Source organism: Oryx dammah, unplaced genomic scaffold (assembly GCF_014754425.2).
Source record: "Oryx dammah isolate SB20612 unplaced genomic scaffold, SCBI_Odam_1.1 HiC_scaffold_23, whole genome shotgun sequence".
Lineage (NCBI taxonomy): Eukaryota > Metazoa > Chordata > Mammalia > Artiodactyla > Bovidae > Oryx > Oryx dammah.
Window position 1 is genome coordinate 97,814,110 of NW_024070207.1, and position 18,690 is coordinate 97,832,799.

Sequence of the window (18,690 nt, forward strand, 5' to 3'; positions counted from 1 at the left end):
CCACTCAAAGAGGGGGTCTTTTGTGGGGAGAAAAGATCACTTGTGCCCCTAATTTAGACAGCAAGTCTCTTCCCAACAAAGGTACTAGGCATTCAGGGATGTATAGAAATTCATGAGTCACTTGGTGTCCCCCATCTGACATTTTCAGGGTAGGCAGAATGGCCTAATTAGAATGGCTCTTCCCCAGTTACTCCTGCTATAGCAGTGGCCTTTTTTGAGAGGGGTGCCACCGGTTTGGTCACCACTGACATTTCCACTCCAGTGTCCACCATAAGGTCGATAATTTAGTCCCCCACTTTTAATTGTACCATGTGCCCTCGGGAACCTGCCTCTTTGAGCCCCAGCACCCCTATTCAGTCTCTAGTCCAGCCAGCCCTGTAACAGCTGATGCTAAATCCTTTTCCCTGCTATTTTGGGGGCATTCATTTTTCCAGTGGCTGAAGCCCCAGCATTGGGCCGTTGATTTGGTTGTAGGGTGACCCCGGGCCTTCTTGTAGAGGGTCTGTAGGCTGGTTCCAGTTCAGAGGGGGCTGGGAAGGTCTAGGGAGGGACCTTCCCAGGGCTGCGGCCAGTACTGCGACCCTCTGGCCTGCCCTCTTATTATCTTCTCTCCGTCTTTTCTCAACTTCCCTTTTTGTCTCCACATCTCTATTCCTGAATACCCTATCAGTGATCTCAATTATTTGTGAGCTAGTCATGACCAATAACCCCGTCCACCTTTTGAAGCTTGCGTCTGATATCGGGGTAAGCTTGAGACACAAAGACTGCATTTATCACCATCTGAGATCCAGTGGCCTCTGGATCTATTGGTGTTTAAGGTCTATAGGCCTCACACCATCTTTCGTAGAACTCAGAGGGTGATTCAGTCTCCCTTTGAATCACTTCAGAGGGTTTTGTCATAGTCATAGGTTTTCGGACCTCTCTCTTGTGGCCTTGTAGAATAGCTGCCTGAAATCTCTCCAAGTGGCCCCTTCCTTCCTGTGTTACAGTCCCAATTGGGCCTCTTACCAGGGGCGGCTAGTTCTGCCCACCACTGTGGGTTTATGGTACCCTCAGGTGCCATTTCCCCACTTTCTAGCCTCAGTTAGGATCCTGTGTCTTTCTTCAGTGATGAAAAGGGAGACTAGTAGTGGGTTTATGTCATCCCATGTAGGGCGGTAGGGTTGAAAAATAGTTTCCATTAGTCTAATCATATGTTATGGCTCCCCTAGGTATGGTGGAGTGTGTCTTTGCCAGTTTAATATATCTGTAGAAGCAAATGGTTGGTAATAATAGGCTACAGGAGGCTGGTGGTAGTGTCCATCTGCGTCCTGAACCGAGAGCTGTTGTACCTCTCTGACGGGCGTCTGCAGTGAGTTTTTTTTTTTCCCCTGTTCCTTAGCAGAACACAGCCTCTGTCTAATTCCTGTATTTACTGCCCCCTTTTCATCTGTACTCACCAGGAGGGGAGGTTACAGCTTGGGAGGTCCAGCTGAGAAAGAATCCTGCGGGTGTTGACCAGAGGCTCCTACCACTGGGGCCAGAGCCTACCAGAATGTCAGCTCTATGATCTCTGAGAAAAGTTGGCAGAGAAGTAGCGGCTGCTGCAGGACTTCACCTGGCCCTGGATCAGACTTCACCTGGCTCTCTGGTCCTGGTGGAGCACTGGGGGCAGGCGCATCATCAACCAGTATGGGGGAGGGGGCAGGTCACCCCCATCCAAATCCTGCAGAGTTCCTTTTTTATCATTAGTCAATTTTTGTGACATTAATATTGTTTCTTTCCCTTTCTTGATATAGAATCTCATTCAAGGAGGGGGTTCTTGAGCTAACTCTAGCCATGAGTCAATATATGGAAATTGATCTGGATGTCCAGACTTCCTGATGAATATGGCATAAACTAATTTTACTGCATGTAAGTCCACGGTGCCCTCTGGCGGCCATCCTAATTGCATAGAGGGCCATTTGACCTCACAGAGTATGCAGAGGTGGTTAGGCATCATCTTCACCCCATCAGTTCAGTTCAGTTCAGTTCAGTTCAGTCACTCAGTTGTGTCCAACTCTTTGTGATCCCATGAACTGCAGTACGCCTTGCCTTCCTGTCCATCACCAACTCCTGGAGTCCACCTAAACCCACGTCCATCGAGTCGGTGATGCCATCCAACCATCTCATCCTCTGTCGTCCCCTTCTCCTCCTGCCCTCAATCTTTCCCAGCATCAGGGTCTTTTTAAATGAGTCAGCTCTTCACATCAGGTGGCCAAAGTATTGGAGTTTCAGCTTTAGCATCAGTCCTTCCAGTGAACACCCAGGACTGATCTCCTTTAGGATGGACTGGTTGGATCTCCTTGCAGTCCAAGGGACTCTCAAGAGTCTTCTCACACACCACAGTTCAAAAGCATCAATTCTTCAGTGCTCAGCCTTCTTTATAGTCCAATTCTCACATCCATATATGATCACTGGAAAAACCATAGCCTTGACTAGATGGACCTTTGTTGGCAAAGTAATGTGGGTCTGCTTCATCCCATAGTCTCCTCCAAATCCTTTCTTAAAACTTTTAATCATGCACTCCAATACAGTTGCCTTAGATTCACTTCCCCCTATCTTGCTTACCTTCTCGGATCTTCTTTCTTTCCTTTTCATTCTGTCTACAAAGTTCTCGGTACCCTATGTACTTCTGATATTTCCACTCAATTAAACACTTAAATTGCCATTCTGTCTCCTTCCTAATTGGGGTGAGAAGAGCGTTACCTGCCAGATCCCAGAGGGAAAAGGGGGATCGGTATGTCTTCATGTACCAATGGGCACAGCTGAACCAGAACAACACATGGTCCAGGACTATTTCTCTCTTAACTTTTAAAGTCCATTCTGCTTTAGTGGGCTTGATCAGGTGCAGATGAAAACACAGATGGATTAAATATCCCAAGTCCCATGCCGTCTCCAGAAAAGCCAATCCTGAAGAAAATCAGTCCTGAATATTCATGGGAAGGACTGATGCTGAAGCTGAAACTCCAACACTTTGGCCACCTGATGCAGAGAACTTACTCATTTGAAAAGATCCTGATGCTGGGAAAGATTGAAGGCAGGAGAAGGAGATGACAGAGGATGAAATGGTTGGATGGAATCATGACTCAATGAACAAGACTTTGAGTAAACTCCAGGAGCTGGTGATGGACAGGGAGGAGCCTGGCGTGCTGTAGTCCATGAGATTGCAAAGAGTCGGACACAACTGAGCGACTGAACTGAACTTATCATTGGCTTTTAACTCAGTCTCTAAGAAGCCATTGTAAATTGAGCAAAGACAATTCATTTGTACCTGATTATTACATTGTTTGGGTAAACATTGGTGAACTCCAATAGTGAGAGACAGAACAGTTTCTCTAGGTCTCCTCTCCTAAGGCCTCACCACTAAATTGCTATGGTTAAAATCATAAATAATATTCTGTTATACAAACAACATTTATGAGAAAGTAAGCATAACATGGTCCTTTTAGGTATTCAGTAAATACTTTGCTTCAAATTTCTACATAAGATAGAAATGACTCCTCTAAAAGCAGCTGCACTCAAGAACCAGACATAATCACAGACCTGGGGGTCAGTTTAAAAGGTGTAGGATCCTGGCTTCTCTAGACCTCTTACCCAATTCATGCAAAGGCAGAAATATAGATATTATTTCTAGCCAATCTACACATATTGAAACCACTCAAGCCAGAAATTATGATCATTCCTTATATTATACTAATTAATAAGCCATCTGGTGCTGATCAGAGATGAAGACAGTTGAAGGGCCCGGCAGAGCCTGAAATTTCTGAATATTGACTCTGAAATGCTAAGTAACAAGGCCCAGTAGTGAATACTCTTGAATTGAGGCCTCAAATGCTCACTAGTGATCTCCAAGGTATAGACCAAAAACTAACACACACAAATACATGCAGACAAAATACATATTACACAAGACATATTTTAAAATAAATTATAGACCATACAAGAAATTTTCTTATAGCATCCAAGTCCAAACTGCTAAAAGAGAACTAATCTCTACATTAAGGAATTAGCCCAGGGAGCCTGCTCTTCTTGAAAGATAGAGGGTGCCTGTAGTTGTTCATTTGGCTAATCAGGTCCTAGCCTCTCAGCCCTGGTCATCTCTTGAAAGAATCAAAAGGTGAGAGACAGACAGCAAATTGTTATCTGTTAGTACAGCATATTGCTGATCTAGAGCCCCTGGCATTTAATTCTGAAAACAGTGGGAATATTTTCGATATTCATTAGCTCTGCCACTTGGTGGCTTTTACAGAAATTGTTATTTTACTGGCTCTGCAATTGGATAGTAAAGCTCATACAACTGGGAATTGGGCAAACTAGGGTGGGTCCTGAGACTCAGCTCTATTCCATGTGTCTCATTTAGGTTCCAGGTTGGGGAAAGCTTTCTCATGCTCTAAGTGTGAGAGGGCAAACAGAAACACATGAGGCCTTCTAGGGTCTAGCTTTGGAAATGACTCTCATTCGTATCTGTCTACACTGCTGCTACTGCTGCTAAGTCGCTTCAGTCCTGTCCGACTCTGGGCAACCCCATAGACGGCAGCCCACCAGGCTCCCCCGTCCCTGGGATTCTCCAGGCAAGAACACTGGAGTGGGTTGCCATTTCCTTCTCCAATGCATTAAAGTAAAAAGTGAAAGTAAAGTGGCTCAGTCGTGCCCGACTCTTCGCGACCCCATGGACTGCAGCCTACCAGGCTCCTTCATCCATGGGATTTTCCAGGCAAGAGTACTGGAGTGGGTTGCTATTGCCTTCTCTGATCTGTCTACACATGGTAGGACAAAGCAAGTCAGCAGGTAAAGCTGAAAGTCAAGGGCCAGGGAGGGGCACTCTGCCCACGATGAGGCCACTGTAAGGCGGTAGGTAAGGAGGGCTGCAACATTTTGAGTCTGCCCTTCAGCTGTCATAGTCTCTCCACAAACCCAAACATACTCCTGCCTTTCACTGAATTAATGATTCCCCCTTTACATTTACAACTACTAAAACATCACTGACAAAAAAGTAAAGAGATTTTTAAATTTTTGGTACTGTTTTCCATTTTATGTACAAACAAGCCTGTGGCACCTCTCAGGACCTGATTCAGATTCTGTTCTACAAAAATGTTAATTATTCATTCATTTGACAATTAAATACAGAGCACCTAATATATACAGAACATCAAGTGAAGCAGTGTGAGAAATGCAAAGATGGTTCAGATGTACATTCTTTCTCAATGATCTTGAGGGTTAGGGGTTGATGCTGGGAGTTTTGCGTGGGAGTAGCATCAAGTATGGAAATACAGTGGAGGTTTTAAAACCATCAGTTTGGGGCTCAAGCAATCCAAGATTTGTGTCTCAGCCCCAGCATTTCAAGCAAGCTATTTACCCTCTTCCTGTCTTAGTTTTGTTGTTGCTGTTTAGTCACTTAGTCATGTCTGACTCCGCGATCCCATGGACTGAAGCCCACCAAGCTTCTCTGTTCACGGGACTTCCCAGGCAAGAATACTGGAGTGGGTTGCCATTTCCTTTTAGTTTTAGCCACTGACAAATAAATAAGAATATTTACTTCACAGATAAAGTTTTGAAAATATATAATTTATGCCTGCCACTGATAAGTGCCTATTAATAGCTATAAAAGACAACAAGGTTAGTTGGACAAGACTGGGCATCACTTTCCTGCCAGGGAGCTCTAAACGCATTTCTTCCTCCATTCTGCTGTCTCAGCACTCCTGTGCTAATTTCTGTTCATGTTCAACAGCATGGACAAGCTTTGTAATAACAATCTGTAAAACCCAAACCATAGGAAGACAGATCTTTTTCAGGGTTGTGCCCTGTAATGCAACTAATTATTAAAAATTCTCAATTACTTTTCTGAAGAAATGATGATGTAGATCCTAGCTGGAATAGAACTAGAAAACCTGGATAGAACACTTATTTCTCCATCCTGATCCTGTGCTAGTGATTCACAGCACAGTCCAATTGGTTGGAAAACCACAGAAGCAGTGTGGTCCAGAATGACAAGCAATTGAGTTTCTAGAATCTCACTGACTGAGAAAACATATTTTTGATATGCATTAACCAGGAGACAGGGCCACTCCAAAATAAAACAAATAAGCAAGTAGCTCATGTGACTTAAGGTGAGTTTTCACAAGCATTACTCTCTCTTTATGTTGGAGTTTGGTCCCTAGTGAACCCCTTTAGGGGCAATGGTCAGTCTTTGCCTTCCCCACCCTGTGAAGGAAGTAGGAGGCTGGAACAGTTACTAACAAGGACATTGGTATCATCAGGATTATGAAAGAGATGGGATGGGAAAAAAAGCTGGTGGGGGGGGGAGTCTCAGAGATTGAGCGGGGTGAGCGCAGGAGAGTGGATGATGGGAGCTGTATACAATGTTACAGATGACTGCTATGAGGCTCAAAAAGAGCAGTTTTTTTTTTTTTTTAACGTATATAAATTTTTCCTCCAAAACTGGCACCCAAATTATTTTTAAAAATCTGTGCTTGAGAAATAGTTTAATAATATCAATTGTGTAAATATGCACATAGTACATAATATTCTAAAACTTTAGTCTCTGTCATTTTGAAGGGCTTATCCCCTAGTCTAGCAGATATCATAGAGACATTTCCATTTAGCAGACACTACCCTTTAATAAATCAACACATATTTTTAAAAAATTGGCACTTCCCTAACCAGTATGGTGCCATTAATCCACAAACTCTCTCCCTTTCTACCATGAGATCCTAATCCAAGTCACTATAATCTGTTGCCTGAATTGATATAAAAGCCTCCTAACTGGTTTCCCTAGTTCCATTCTTGCCAATTTGCACAGCAAGCTGGTGTGCTCTTTTTAATGCATGAATCAGATAATACTTAGAGCCATCCAATGGGTTCTTTTCACACTCAGAATAAAATCCAAACATCTGACTAGTTTTACATGATCTGGCCTCTTAATATCTCCTGTCTTTATTCCCTATCACTTGAGCTGCACCACAAATTTCTACCTGAGATTATTTGCACTTCCATTCCCTTTTAAAAGGACGGATTGTCCCATGATTTCTCCATGGCTCATCCCCTGATTCCTTTCAAATTTCTACTCAAAGACCACTATGTGAAGACCACTGTTTCAATGAGTTTTCTTGCCTACTCAATGTAGATTATCCTGTCCCATCCCAAGTAGACATTGTTTTTACTTGATCCTTTTTTTAAGCATGCCACCATTCTCTGGAATGAGCTTGCCCATTCCTTTGCTTACTTGTTTCTTTTCCACCATTTCCACTAGAATATTAACTCCATGATATAAAGGGCTTTGTCTCTATCACTATTTTGTTCTCAGCACATGGCTATCATAGCAACTTGTTGAATACATGAATTATGTAGACTTGAATGGGAAATGATTCCCACTCAAGTCTAAAACTAATTTATGTTTGGTTAAAAAAAAATAACTTTCCATTATTCTGCTGATCTAATGATTATTTTTCTTACTTCTCATATCTCAAAATGTGTTAGCTAAATCTCAAATCAGGAAAAGGAAGAAAAATAATACATGAGTATACATTCATAAGAAACAATGAGAAGACCTAGAAAACAGTAAGAACTGGAAAATACAGAGAAGGGGAGAGAGAGAACCTGCTGATAACTTTTATGTTTCCATTTGCCATCAATAGTTGCCATGAAGTGAAGTGAAGTGAAAGTAGCTCAGTTGTGTCCAGTTCTTTGTGACCCCATGGACTGTAAAACTATAATCCATGGAATTCTCCAGGCCAGAATACTGGAATGAGTAGCCTTCCCCTTCTCCAGGGGATCTTCCCCACCCAGGAATGGAACCAGGGTCTCCTGCATTGCAGGCAGATTCTTTACCAACTGGGCTATGAGGGAAGCCCCAGGTGCCATGAAAAGGTTTGCCAAATAACAGTGTCATGAGTTAAGATCTTTGATCTAGAAAGTAATGCAGCCTGCTTGTGAAACTAAGGGTATTTGACTAGAGCAAAAGTATTCTAATTTTGTCTACATCTTTGAAAAATAAATTTGTTAAAGCAAGGGGTGGTATAATAAAGAATATATCTGGTTCATCCTCTACCACTCCCCGTTGCCATTCCTGGCATAGAACTTCAAAAATCCTTGAAATTTCCATAGTTATAGGATTGTCTCTGTTATCTTAATGAGGTGACTCATGGTGGCTTCAGGATGGGGGCTGGTCACCAGAAAGACCAACAATCAGGTGGTTAGACTGTTGGAACTTTGGGCTAATTCAACCTCTGGGGAATGTAGTGGGTTGCAGATTGAGTTCAGTCTTGTAGCTAATGATTTAATCAATCTGGCTGAGGTAATGAAACCCCAATAAAACCTTTGGAGGTGAAAGCTAAGAGGAATTTCTTGGCTGGTGAACACACTGATATGCAGGGTATGGGGTGGAGGGTCATGAGCCCTTATTCCATAGGTAGAGGGTACGGAAATTCTGCATTCTAGACTCTTCCAAACCATGTCCTATATATGCCCTTAAAAATATGACCATTAAAACAGAGCTTTCAGAGAGCTCTGAGTTGTTCTAGTCAATTATTGAACCTGAACAAGTCAGGGGAATCCTCAAATTTATAGCTCATTTTTCAGAAATGGGGTGGCCCCTGAGAATTGCTTTCTGGTGCTTGAATTAAGGATAATCTTGTGGAGGACTGAATCCTTAAGTCTGTGAAGTCTAATGGTAACACCAGGTAGCTAGTATTAGAATTGCATTGCAGTACCCCTGCTTAGGGTAGAAATAGAGCACAAAAGCTTCAGTTTTCTCTTAGACATATAAGATGATAAAAGTATATTATCAGACATAATTTACTTATTAAATAATTCCCATTCAGCTTTAGAGACACCAAAAGTCTAGCAAGTGATGTCTTCGAAGATTCAGAATCAGGGCTACCTTCTTAAATGGTAAAAAGTACCCTGCCAGCTAGATTCTAATCCTGTCCTAAATAGGGACCGAAGGAAATAGTATAACGGTTTCCACAGCTATGCAGATACATGGCACTTTTCTAATTTTTTTTAATTCTAATTTTATTTTTTTATTTCTCTAATTTTATTTTTTTTTAATGTACAGAAAACATCATGTAAGCGATTTCTAGCTCATAAAACCTTTGGTTGCTGCCATTAAATTGTCTGGCAAATACCCATGAAACAGTAGAGGACTGGAAAACACCCATGCAGAGGGCTCACTCCATCCAAGTTTTGTGCAAGTTGGGCTTTATAAGACATAATCAACTCTTGGTTATTGCTTTATACCCCAATATTAGTTCCCCAAAGCCACAGAATCTCCCTGAGAGCTACATCTGTAGACTTTTTACTTACTGGCTGGCCTGGACACATTCAGCAGATCCAACAGACAGGCATTTCTTACTTCCCCTTAGTCAGGTCCCAATCAGAGTTAAAGGAGGATTTAGTTCCTTAAGAAATTATTTCTACTGTGAGAGCCACTCACTATTTTTGCTTTACTTTTTAAACTGAGTAGACTGGGAGCTTCCCTAGTGGCTCAGTGGTAAAAGAAACTACCTTCCAAAGCAGGAGTCACAGGTTCAGTCCCTGGTCTGGGAAGTTCCCACATGCCACGGAGCAATTAAGCCAGGGCACCACAACTGCTGAGCCTGTGCTCTGGAGCCTGGAAACAGCAACTACTGAAGCTCACAGGCCCTAGAGCCTTTTTTTAAATGTACAGAATGCACATTAATGTTGCTCATTAATGTACATTTAATGTTGCTCTGCAACAAGAGAAGCCACGGCAATGAAGAGCATGTGTATTGCAACTAGAGAAAAGCCCATGAAAAAATGAGGGTCCAGCACATCCATAAATAAATAAAATAAAATTATTTTTAAAAATTAGCAGATTGGATCAATAGATTGGTTGAACCAACAGGCTGGAATTATCAATTTAAAAAGACAATAGCATTTCAGGAAAACAACTGACTGTCATAGAATTAATTAATCTTGAACAAAATTGGGCAGTGTCAATTTAGAATTCAGTCCTTCCTGTATTTCCTTTTCATTGTTTTCTCAACTCTGAGGTTTCAAGACTTGAGGCTCCCAACACCTCCCCCCAAATAATTTATGCTCTGAACCATAATTTTTTCCTTTGCCCTCTTCACTTATCCATACCCTGGTTGAATTTGTGACTATTTCTCACTAACTGAGAGAGAGAAAAAAAAAAAAAACACCTTCTTGATGTACTAAAGGGCTTCCCTGGTGGCTCAGTTGGTAAAGAATCCACCTGCAATGCAGGAGACCCCAGTTCAATTCCTGGGTCAGGAAGATCCGCTGGAGAAGGGATAGGCTACGTACTCCAGTATTCTTGGGCTTCCCTGCAAGAATCTGCCTGCAATGAGGAAGACCTGGGTTCGATCCCTGGGTTGGGAAGATCCCCTGGAGAAGGGAAAGGTTACCCACTCCAGTATTCTGGCCTGGAGAATTCCATGGACTGTATAGTCCATGAGGTCGCAAAGAGTCGGACACGACTGAACAAGATGTACTAAATGACAAGAAAGTGCTTATTACATATCAGAAAAAGCTTTTAAACTAAAAGCCACATTTTGGGATAAGGAGAGAGAGGGGAGGGACTTTGTGAGATTATATCCTTTAAGTCAGAATTTATCAAAAAGCATGCATCAAAATTGCCTGCTTTACAGCAGATTCCTGGGTTGTACTCCCAGACTCTCTGATATAGTAGGTCTGCGTTAGGTTCAGAGAATCCACATTTCCAACAAGCCCTGAGGTGAGGCAGATGCCGCTAATCCAGTGAGCACACGTTGAGAACCACTGCTTTAAATTAACCTGGGGGGTGAATGAGGCTCAAAAGAGAGGGGATATATGTATACATATAGCTAATTCAGGGCTTCCCTAGTGGATCAGACATAAAGCATCTGCCTGCAATGTAGAAGACTTGGGTTCCATCCCTGGTTGGGAAGATGTCATGGAGGAGGGAATGGCAACCCTCTCCAGCATTCTTGCCTGGAGAATTTCATGGACACAGGAGCCTAGCGGGTTACAATCCATGGGGTTGCAAAGAGTAGGACATGACTGAGTGACTGCCACACACATAGCTGATTCACCTTGCTGTACAGCAGAAACTAACACAACACTGTAACACAAATATATTCCAATATTAAAATAATAGAGCAAATAAAATAAATATTTTAGAAGCAAATCTAAAAAAAATTAATTAACCTGCTGACTGCATAATCTGTCTAAGCATTCAAATGCAAATATGAGCAATAATCTGGAATTTTCTATCCAAACTTTCTAGTCAAAATTTGGGAGTTTGTTATAACAGTCTTGAGCTGCTATTGGGAGAAGAGTACTACATTGGGTTAAGATTTGTATTTGATGTCTGCTCAGCTACTCACTGGGAGTAGTGTCATGAAAATGCTCTTTTAAATCTCCAAGGCTCTCTTCTGTATTTGAATAATCAGAAAACAAATCCAGGCATTCAACTTCATTGTGGGGCTCAAAAAACAAAACACATATGAAGCTGCCAGGTAAACTATCAAGTGTCCTACACATGGTATATGGTTGGCCCTCCTCATCTATGGATGGAGAAACTGTGGGAGAGAGGGCCAGCTAGGCTATACCACTTTACGTACGGGACTTGAGCATGTGTGCATTTCAGGATCTGCAGGGGTCTTGAAAGCAGTTTTAGCAGATACTAAGGGATGATTATAATGGTCCTAAAGTAAGTGGCTGCCCCAAGTAGCTATCAAGAATGAAATGACAGGGACTTCCCAGGTGGTCCTGTGGTTAAGACTCTGCACTCCCAATGCAGGGGGCTGGGGTTTGATCCCTGGTCAAGGACTATCCCACATGCCGCAACTAAGAGTTCATATGCTGCAACAAAAGATTTGAGTGCTGCAACCAAGACCCTGCACAGGCAAAATTAAAAAAAAAATGAAATGACAAAGGTTCAAGCCCTGTTTTCTGAAAATTAGAGCTACTTGTGCTCCCTGTGTCATTCACATTCTTTTCTTTCTAAGTGTACAAGAAACACTGTACTAAGCTTTGACAGGAGGCTTTGATGCCCAGGGGAGCCTCATGCACAGAACAGATCTTTGTAAAAGAGAGAGAAACTCTCTGACATCCTATATGTTCCAAGAGGAGCCCTAGTCCCTGTCATGGAAAATCTGTAAGAACACTTGTACAATCTTTATTAGTGTCAGTGTGTTCAGAAAGAATCAGAACAGAGCTGCATGAAAATAAGTCACTGAACGTATGCAATTCCATTTTTTCACCTCATCTCTCCTGTGGAACTTAAAGACTGTTTCGATGGATATTTAAATTCTCATTTTGTTAATTGAGGTCTATACTAATTGCCCAAGACTCATTTCCCAGTAGTACCGTGTTGCTACATTCCATTATCACAAAGTTTAACTGAATTATTAAAAGAACACTCTAAGTTTGTTTCTGAAAAATAAATAAATAATTGGGGAAGAGGGAGAGGATTCCCTGTGATGAGGGCACATACTGCTATACATTCCGTTTGTTAGACTCCAAATCCCATGCTTACAGTCTCTATACCACCAACTCCTGAAAACAAGCAGCCTTCAAGGGATACAGCTCCAGATCCTGGACCATCTGAGAGGAGCCATCGTATGTCCCCGCAATAATTCTCTAATGCTAGAGCTAAGGGCTTCTCAGGTGGCTCAGTGGTAAAGAATCCACCTGCCAGTGCAGGAGGCTCGGGTCCAATCCCTGGGTCAGGAAGACCCCCTGGAGGAGGAAACGGCAAACCACTCCAGTATTCTTGCCTGGAAAATTGCATGAGCAGAGGATCCTGGTGGGCTATAAGTACATGGGGTTTCAAGGAGTTGGACACGACTGAGTACTCATGCTGCTTAGCTAGAGTTAAGGCAGAAACAAGTGGTGTCTCTGTAAAGGACAAGTTCAACACTTTGGAAGCAGTTCTTGCTGGAAGCAGCCCTTGTAGAAAGTAGAATTGCACATGAAGAGATGTTTTTTTCTTTTTTCCCTCTCATCTGGTGAGGTCCCTAATACTCAATATTTTTCTTTCCCTAACATAGGAGAAGGCAATGGCACCCCACTCCAGTACTCTTGCCTGGAAAATCCCATGGATGGAAGAGCCTGGTGGGCTGCAGTCCATGGGGTCGCAAAGAGTCGGACACGACTGAGCGACTTCACTTTCACTTTTCACTTTCATGCATTGGAGAAGGAAATGGCAACCCACTCCAGTGTTCTTGCCTGGAGAATCCCGGGGACTGGGGAGCCTGGTGGGCTTCCGTCTATGGGGTCACCCAGAGTTGGACACGACTGAAGCGACTTAGCAGCAGCAGCAGCAACATAGGAGCGAGTGAACACTCTGGTGCTGAATAAAGGGACACAAGATTCCATACAGAGCTGAAAAGAACTGAGGTGGGGTAGTGAACTCAGATCATGTGATGCTAGGGCCCCACCCACCTGTTGACACAACAAATGAGGTTGTAGGTCCTAAAGGGACAAACTGTGAGACAAACTAAGACAAACTGTGGTGCTGGAGAAGACTCTTGAGAGTCCCTTGGACTGCAAGGAGATCCAACCAGTCCATCCTAAAGGAAATCAACCCTGAATATTCACAGGAAGGACTGATGCGGAAGCTGCAATGCTTTGGCCACCTGATGTGAAGAGCTGACTCATTGGAAAAGACCCTGATGCTGGGAAAGGTTGAAGGCAGAAGGGGATGACAGAGGATGAGATGGTTGGATGGCATCACTAACTCAATTGACATGAGTTTGAGCAAGCTCCAGGAGATGGTGAAGGACTGCGAAGCCTAGCGTGCTGCAGTCCATGGGGTCACAAAGAGTCAGACATGACTGAGCGACTGAACAACAACAAAAAGAAAGAAAGAGACAAGAGTAGAGCCATTTTGGAAAAGGACCTGGGAAGGGCCTTGGGCTAAACAGGTCGTGTAAGCTAAAGAACAAAGGCCCTGGGCGTCTGAGTCCCAGAAACAAAAACCCAGCTGGCAGGAAGAAAAAAATAATTTTATCTCTGTTATACTAAGGGGTATACCTTGCTGCCAGAAGACTAGAAGCTCAACTATAAATTTTAACCATTTCAGTTTCTGGGTTATCTTGCAGAAAATTATCATGCATTTCTTTCCCCTCACAGAAGCACTCCCTATAGTCTCCTATTGCTGATCAAAGAAGCTTGACAGTTTCTGGAAATTATCAGTGATCATGAGACAAGCCCTCCATTTTGTCATAAAAGCAAGTTGTCCCTTCTACTCCGGGAGCTGGCTCTTTTCCTTCTCCCTTGTGCACAAGCTGTCTCTTCTAATAAAAAGCTTTGCTTGCCTAAGGGTCATGTAGAAGCAATATTCATTTCCATGGTATTACGGTCCAAGAAGAATCTGGAAAGGGCCTGGTATCTCCAACAGGCACAGGGAAAGCTCAGAAAATACGGGAGGAAGGGGAGGAGAAAGCCACAATTTCACTTACATATTTCCTCATCAGAACTTCATCTTGACTTCTGGGATTCCCATGCTATAGCTCCAAGAATATCTCTCATCAGAAAGGGACAACTCAAAGCCGCCAAGGACAATCGATGAAGGCACTTGAGAATGTGACCATATTTGGAAATAGGGTCTTTGCTGACATTCAGTTTAAGGTGGGTCATCAAAGTGGGCTCTAATCCACTATGATTGTGTCCTTAAAAAAAAAAAAAAAAAAGAAACACATAATTGAACAGAGATAGACACAGAAAAAGGAAGAACATCATGTAAACATTAAGGGAGAGGTTAGGGTCATGGATCTACCAGCTAAGGAATGCCGAAGACTGTCAGCAAACCAACAGAAGCAAGAAGACAGGCATAAGATGGCTTTGTCCTTGCAGCCCCCAGAAGGAACCTTGCTAACACCTTGATCTTGGGCTTAAAGCTTCCAGAAATGTGAGAAAATAAATATTTGTTGTTTAAGCCACACAGTTAGATACTTTGTTACAGCAGGTATAAGAAGAGAATACAATGATCGCAACTAGGATTGCCCATGCACCCTTGGTCAGCCCATACACTAAAACCAGAACGATACAGACATGAATAGCATGGCCCCTGCACAAGGATGACACACAAGTTCAGGGAGTGTTCTATATTTTGGAGAATGAGCTGGAAGATTAGGTTTGATATACATACACTACCATGTGTAAAATAGGTAGTAGGAACCTGTGGAATAGCACAGGGAGCTCAGCTCAGTGCTCTGTGATGACCTAGAGGGGAGGGGAGGGAGGCTCAAGGAGGGATATATGTATACTTACAGCTGATTCACACTGTCGGTACTGCAGAAACAAACACAGCACTGTAAAGCATTATCCTACAATTAAAAATAAAAGAGACTAGGATTGGCCTAGATATCAGCAGAATTGTCAAGTAACTCTATTCATCCTGGCCTTTCTTTATCAGCCAGATTTCCCGTTTGAGGTACCAATTTCCCAGAGCTAACCCCTCTGCTATCAGTTTGACAGCACCCTTCTGCTGTTTCAAAATTCATTTGCGAACTCTTTCTGGTTATAACACGTGTTAGAAGATATTCAGGGAATGTAATCTTTATACTGTGAGTTCATTCATTAAGTTAACAAATGGGTTGCATGCATCTACTATTTAAAAGTCATTCTTCCAGGTGCTGGGCATGTATCACTGAACAGGAAAAAAAAAAATCCCTGTCCTCACAAGATTATATTCTAGTGGATTTATAATCTGGACTAGAACTCAATCCCCAAATCCTTATTTTACACCAAAAAGTGAAATGTGTTAATTCTCAAAAAGAATAAATTCTAATTAAATCCATTTTCTCAAAGTACCTTACAGGAAACCTCCATCAGAATCTCTTAACATGCTTGTCCAAATAAAGATTATTGGGCTTAACAGTAGGCCCACTCAGTTAAACTCTAGAGGGTGGGGATGTAGTAATTTTAACATTCTTAACATGAATGTCCCCTAATCTTAGTCCTTTTTCTAGACTAAGGAGAAGGAGGTAGAGGTCTAAGATCTCAAAGGGAATGAAGCTAATTCACAGGGAGATGGAATGAGTTCATGTTTCATAAACAAATGTTTACTGGGCATCCAAAGACAATGGAACACAGAGAGGACACCAATCAAATAGGCTTTACTAGGTTTCTCGCTGTCTATCACTTTATTATAGTTTTCTATAACTGTGGGCTTCCCAGGTGGCTCAGTGGCAAATGCAGATTTGATCTCTGAGTTAGGAAGATCCCCTGGAGGAGGAAATGGCAACTCACTCCAGTATTCTTGCCTGGGAAATCCCATGGACAGAAGAGCCCTGTGGGCTACAGTCCAGGGGGTCACAAAGAGTTGGACACAACTGAGCACATAAGCCTAGGTGATAGCTCCTTCCTGGGACAGGTCACCTATTTTAAATGTTTTTTTTTTTTTTTAGGCTATTAGAAGGAAGTAAATGGTTATTGAGTCTTTTGGGCCTTGTTTATTTTCAGCTGAAAATAATCCACATGCCAGAGTGACACATCTGGGGGTGGCCCACCCTGAACCCCATCACTGGTCTATTAGCACAGAAAATACAGTCAATGTCAGTCATTAGCAATGATTTCAGCTAATCAAAGTAAACCAATCTCTACTCTAGCTGAAATTCATTCAGCTATTAAAGTTATCATCATCAAATCAAAAAACAGAATAGAAGAAACAAGCAAAAAATTAAAACAAAAAACTCCACCCCCAACTCTCTATCACAAAAGAGATTTCTAAATAGGCTTTTTGTTTGTCATTGCATTTGGAATTTGAATTTAATTTGCATTTACCTCATGATTAAGCCTTTTGGAAAACAGACTGACACTTCAATAAATTTTGAGTAGCCTTGAAGCAGAATTTCTTACAGAGACTCTGAGAAGTTCATTAATCCATACCCTAAAGGACACTGTGCCCTTGGGTAGAGACTTCCCTACCTTTCTCATGCAAAAAGTCATCAATAGGGCTTAATCTATCAAGATGTAAGGTTGCCAACAAACATTGATAAAACCCAGTCCCATTCCCCATATTCAATTTAATAGTTTGGTTTCTGAAGGTAGGTGGGGCAATTAACAGACAAAGGAATTGCTCAGACCACATAGGAAATCTGCTTCAGTTCAATCACTTATTCCTGAATGTTATCATTTGACAAAAATCTGAAATAATAGTTCTACCCAACTTTCTCCATTTCTGTTTCATCCAAAACACTGGCAATATGAAGCACAAAGGTGAAGGCTTATTTGTAAAGATGAATAATTTAAAATGAGTTGGGACATAGGTTTCAAAGAATTCACAGAATTCAGAGTTCATAACTGGAAACTGAATGAATGCTTAGCTTTAGTCTGTCTTGGTAACTGTGATATATATTCCACCTTCACATGTAAAACAGATTATAAGTAAGATTAATAGATTAAGGAGAACATTAATCTTTGCTAAATAGGTGAGTATCATTCTGAACACTCTACACACAGATATGAAGTCAAAGCATTCATCTCTACAGGTAAAAAGTATTCTGGTCACCAATACCCGTTCTGGGACAGGGAGAGCGGGGTGTGTATGGAGGGTTTCATTATACCAATAAGCAATTCTCTGTGACACCAGCTAGGTGTCCCACAATTCAACTCACTTCTGATACTACCTACCTTAAAATAGCATCAGATTCCTGGGTTATGGGGTCAGTACTACAAGACTGCTACCCTCCCACCCCTAACGCAGAAGCCAGTTCCAAACCCAGTTATCGCCTGTGCTTCTGACTGACTGGCTATAGATCTGAGATTACTTGGTCCCAATTAATTTGCTAGAATGGCTCACAGAACTTAGAGAAATAGCTTACTTACTAGATCACTGGTTTATTATATGAGGATGTAACTCAGGAACAGCCAGATGGACCAGATGCAGAGAGAAAAGTGTATGGGATGGGACACAAGGCTTCCAGGCTCTTTTCAGGTACGCTGCTCACTCTCCCCACATCTCCAAGTGTTTACCAAGTTGGAAGCTCTCCTAATGCTGTCCTTTTCGGGTTTGATACAGGCTTTAGTACAGAGGCAGCAGTGATTAAGTCACGGGCCCCTGGTGATTGATTCAGCCCAGTCAGGAAGTCAAGGGGTGGGACTGAAAGTTCCAACCCTCTATTCATAGTTGGTTCCTCTGGCAACCAGCCCCCATTCTAAAGGTGTTTTCACACCATTACCATTAACCGAACTCCAGGAGTTGGTGATGGACAGGGAGGCCTGGCGTGCTGCGATTCATGGGGTCGCAAAGAGTCGGACACGACTGAGTGACTGAACTGAACTGAACTGAGTAGCCTGTGGAAAGAAGCTCATTTTGAATAACAAGGCACCCATTTCACTTTTATGATTCTGAAGTGGTTTCAGTCACTGAAAACAGAAGACCAACTATTATCATGTTGATGTATGGCAAAACCAATACAATATTGTAAAGTAAAAAAAAAATAATAATAATCAAATATGGAAAAAAAAAAACAACCCCCCCCAACAACAACAAAAAGACACTCTCATTACTTTTATTGTTCAGGCAGTCCCAAGGGGTTTAGGAGCTCTGAGTCAGGAACCACCATGGAGACCAAATATGCATTTCTCCCAGATTACAGCATTAAAAAAAAAAAAAATTCTAAAGGTCCTGCTTGCTGTTTAAAATTAAATCTTACAGAAATTAGGCAAATCAGAAATCACCAAGCTTGTGCCTGA

At 42.2% G+C, this 18,690-nt stretch overlaps 1 pseudogene; it reads left to right on the forward strand.

Annotated features, from left to right (window-relative positions):
• Positions 1-15,006: 15,006 nt before the first annotated feature.
• LOC120882666 lies at positions 15,007-15,103 on the forward strand (annotated as a pseudogene).
• Positions 15,104-18,690: the final 3,587 nt, after the last annotated feature.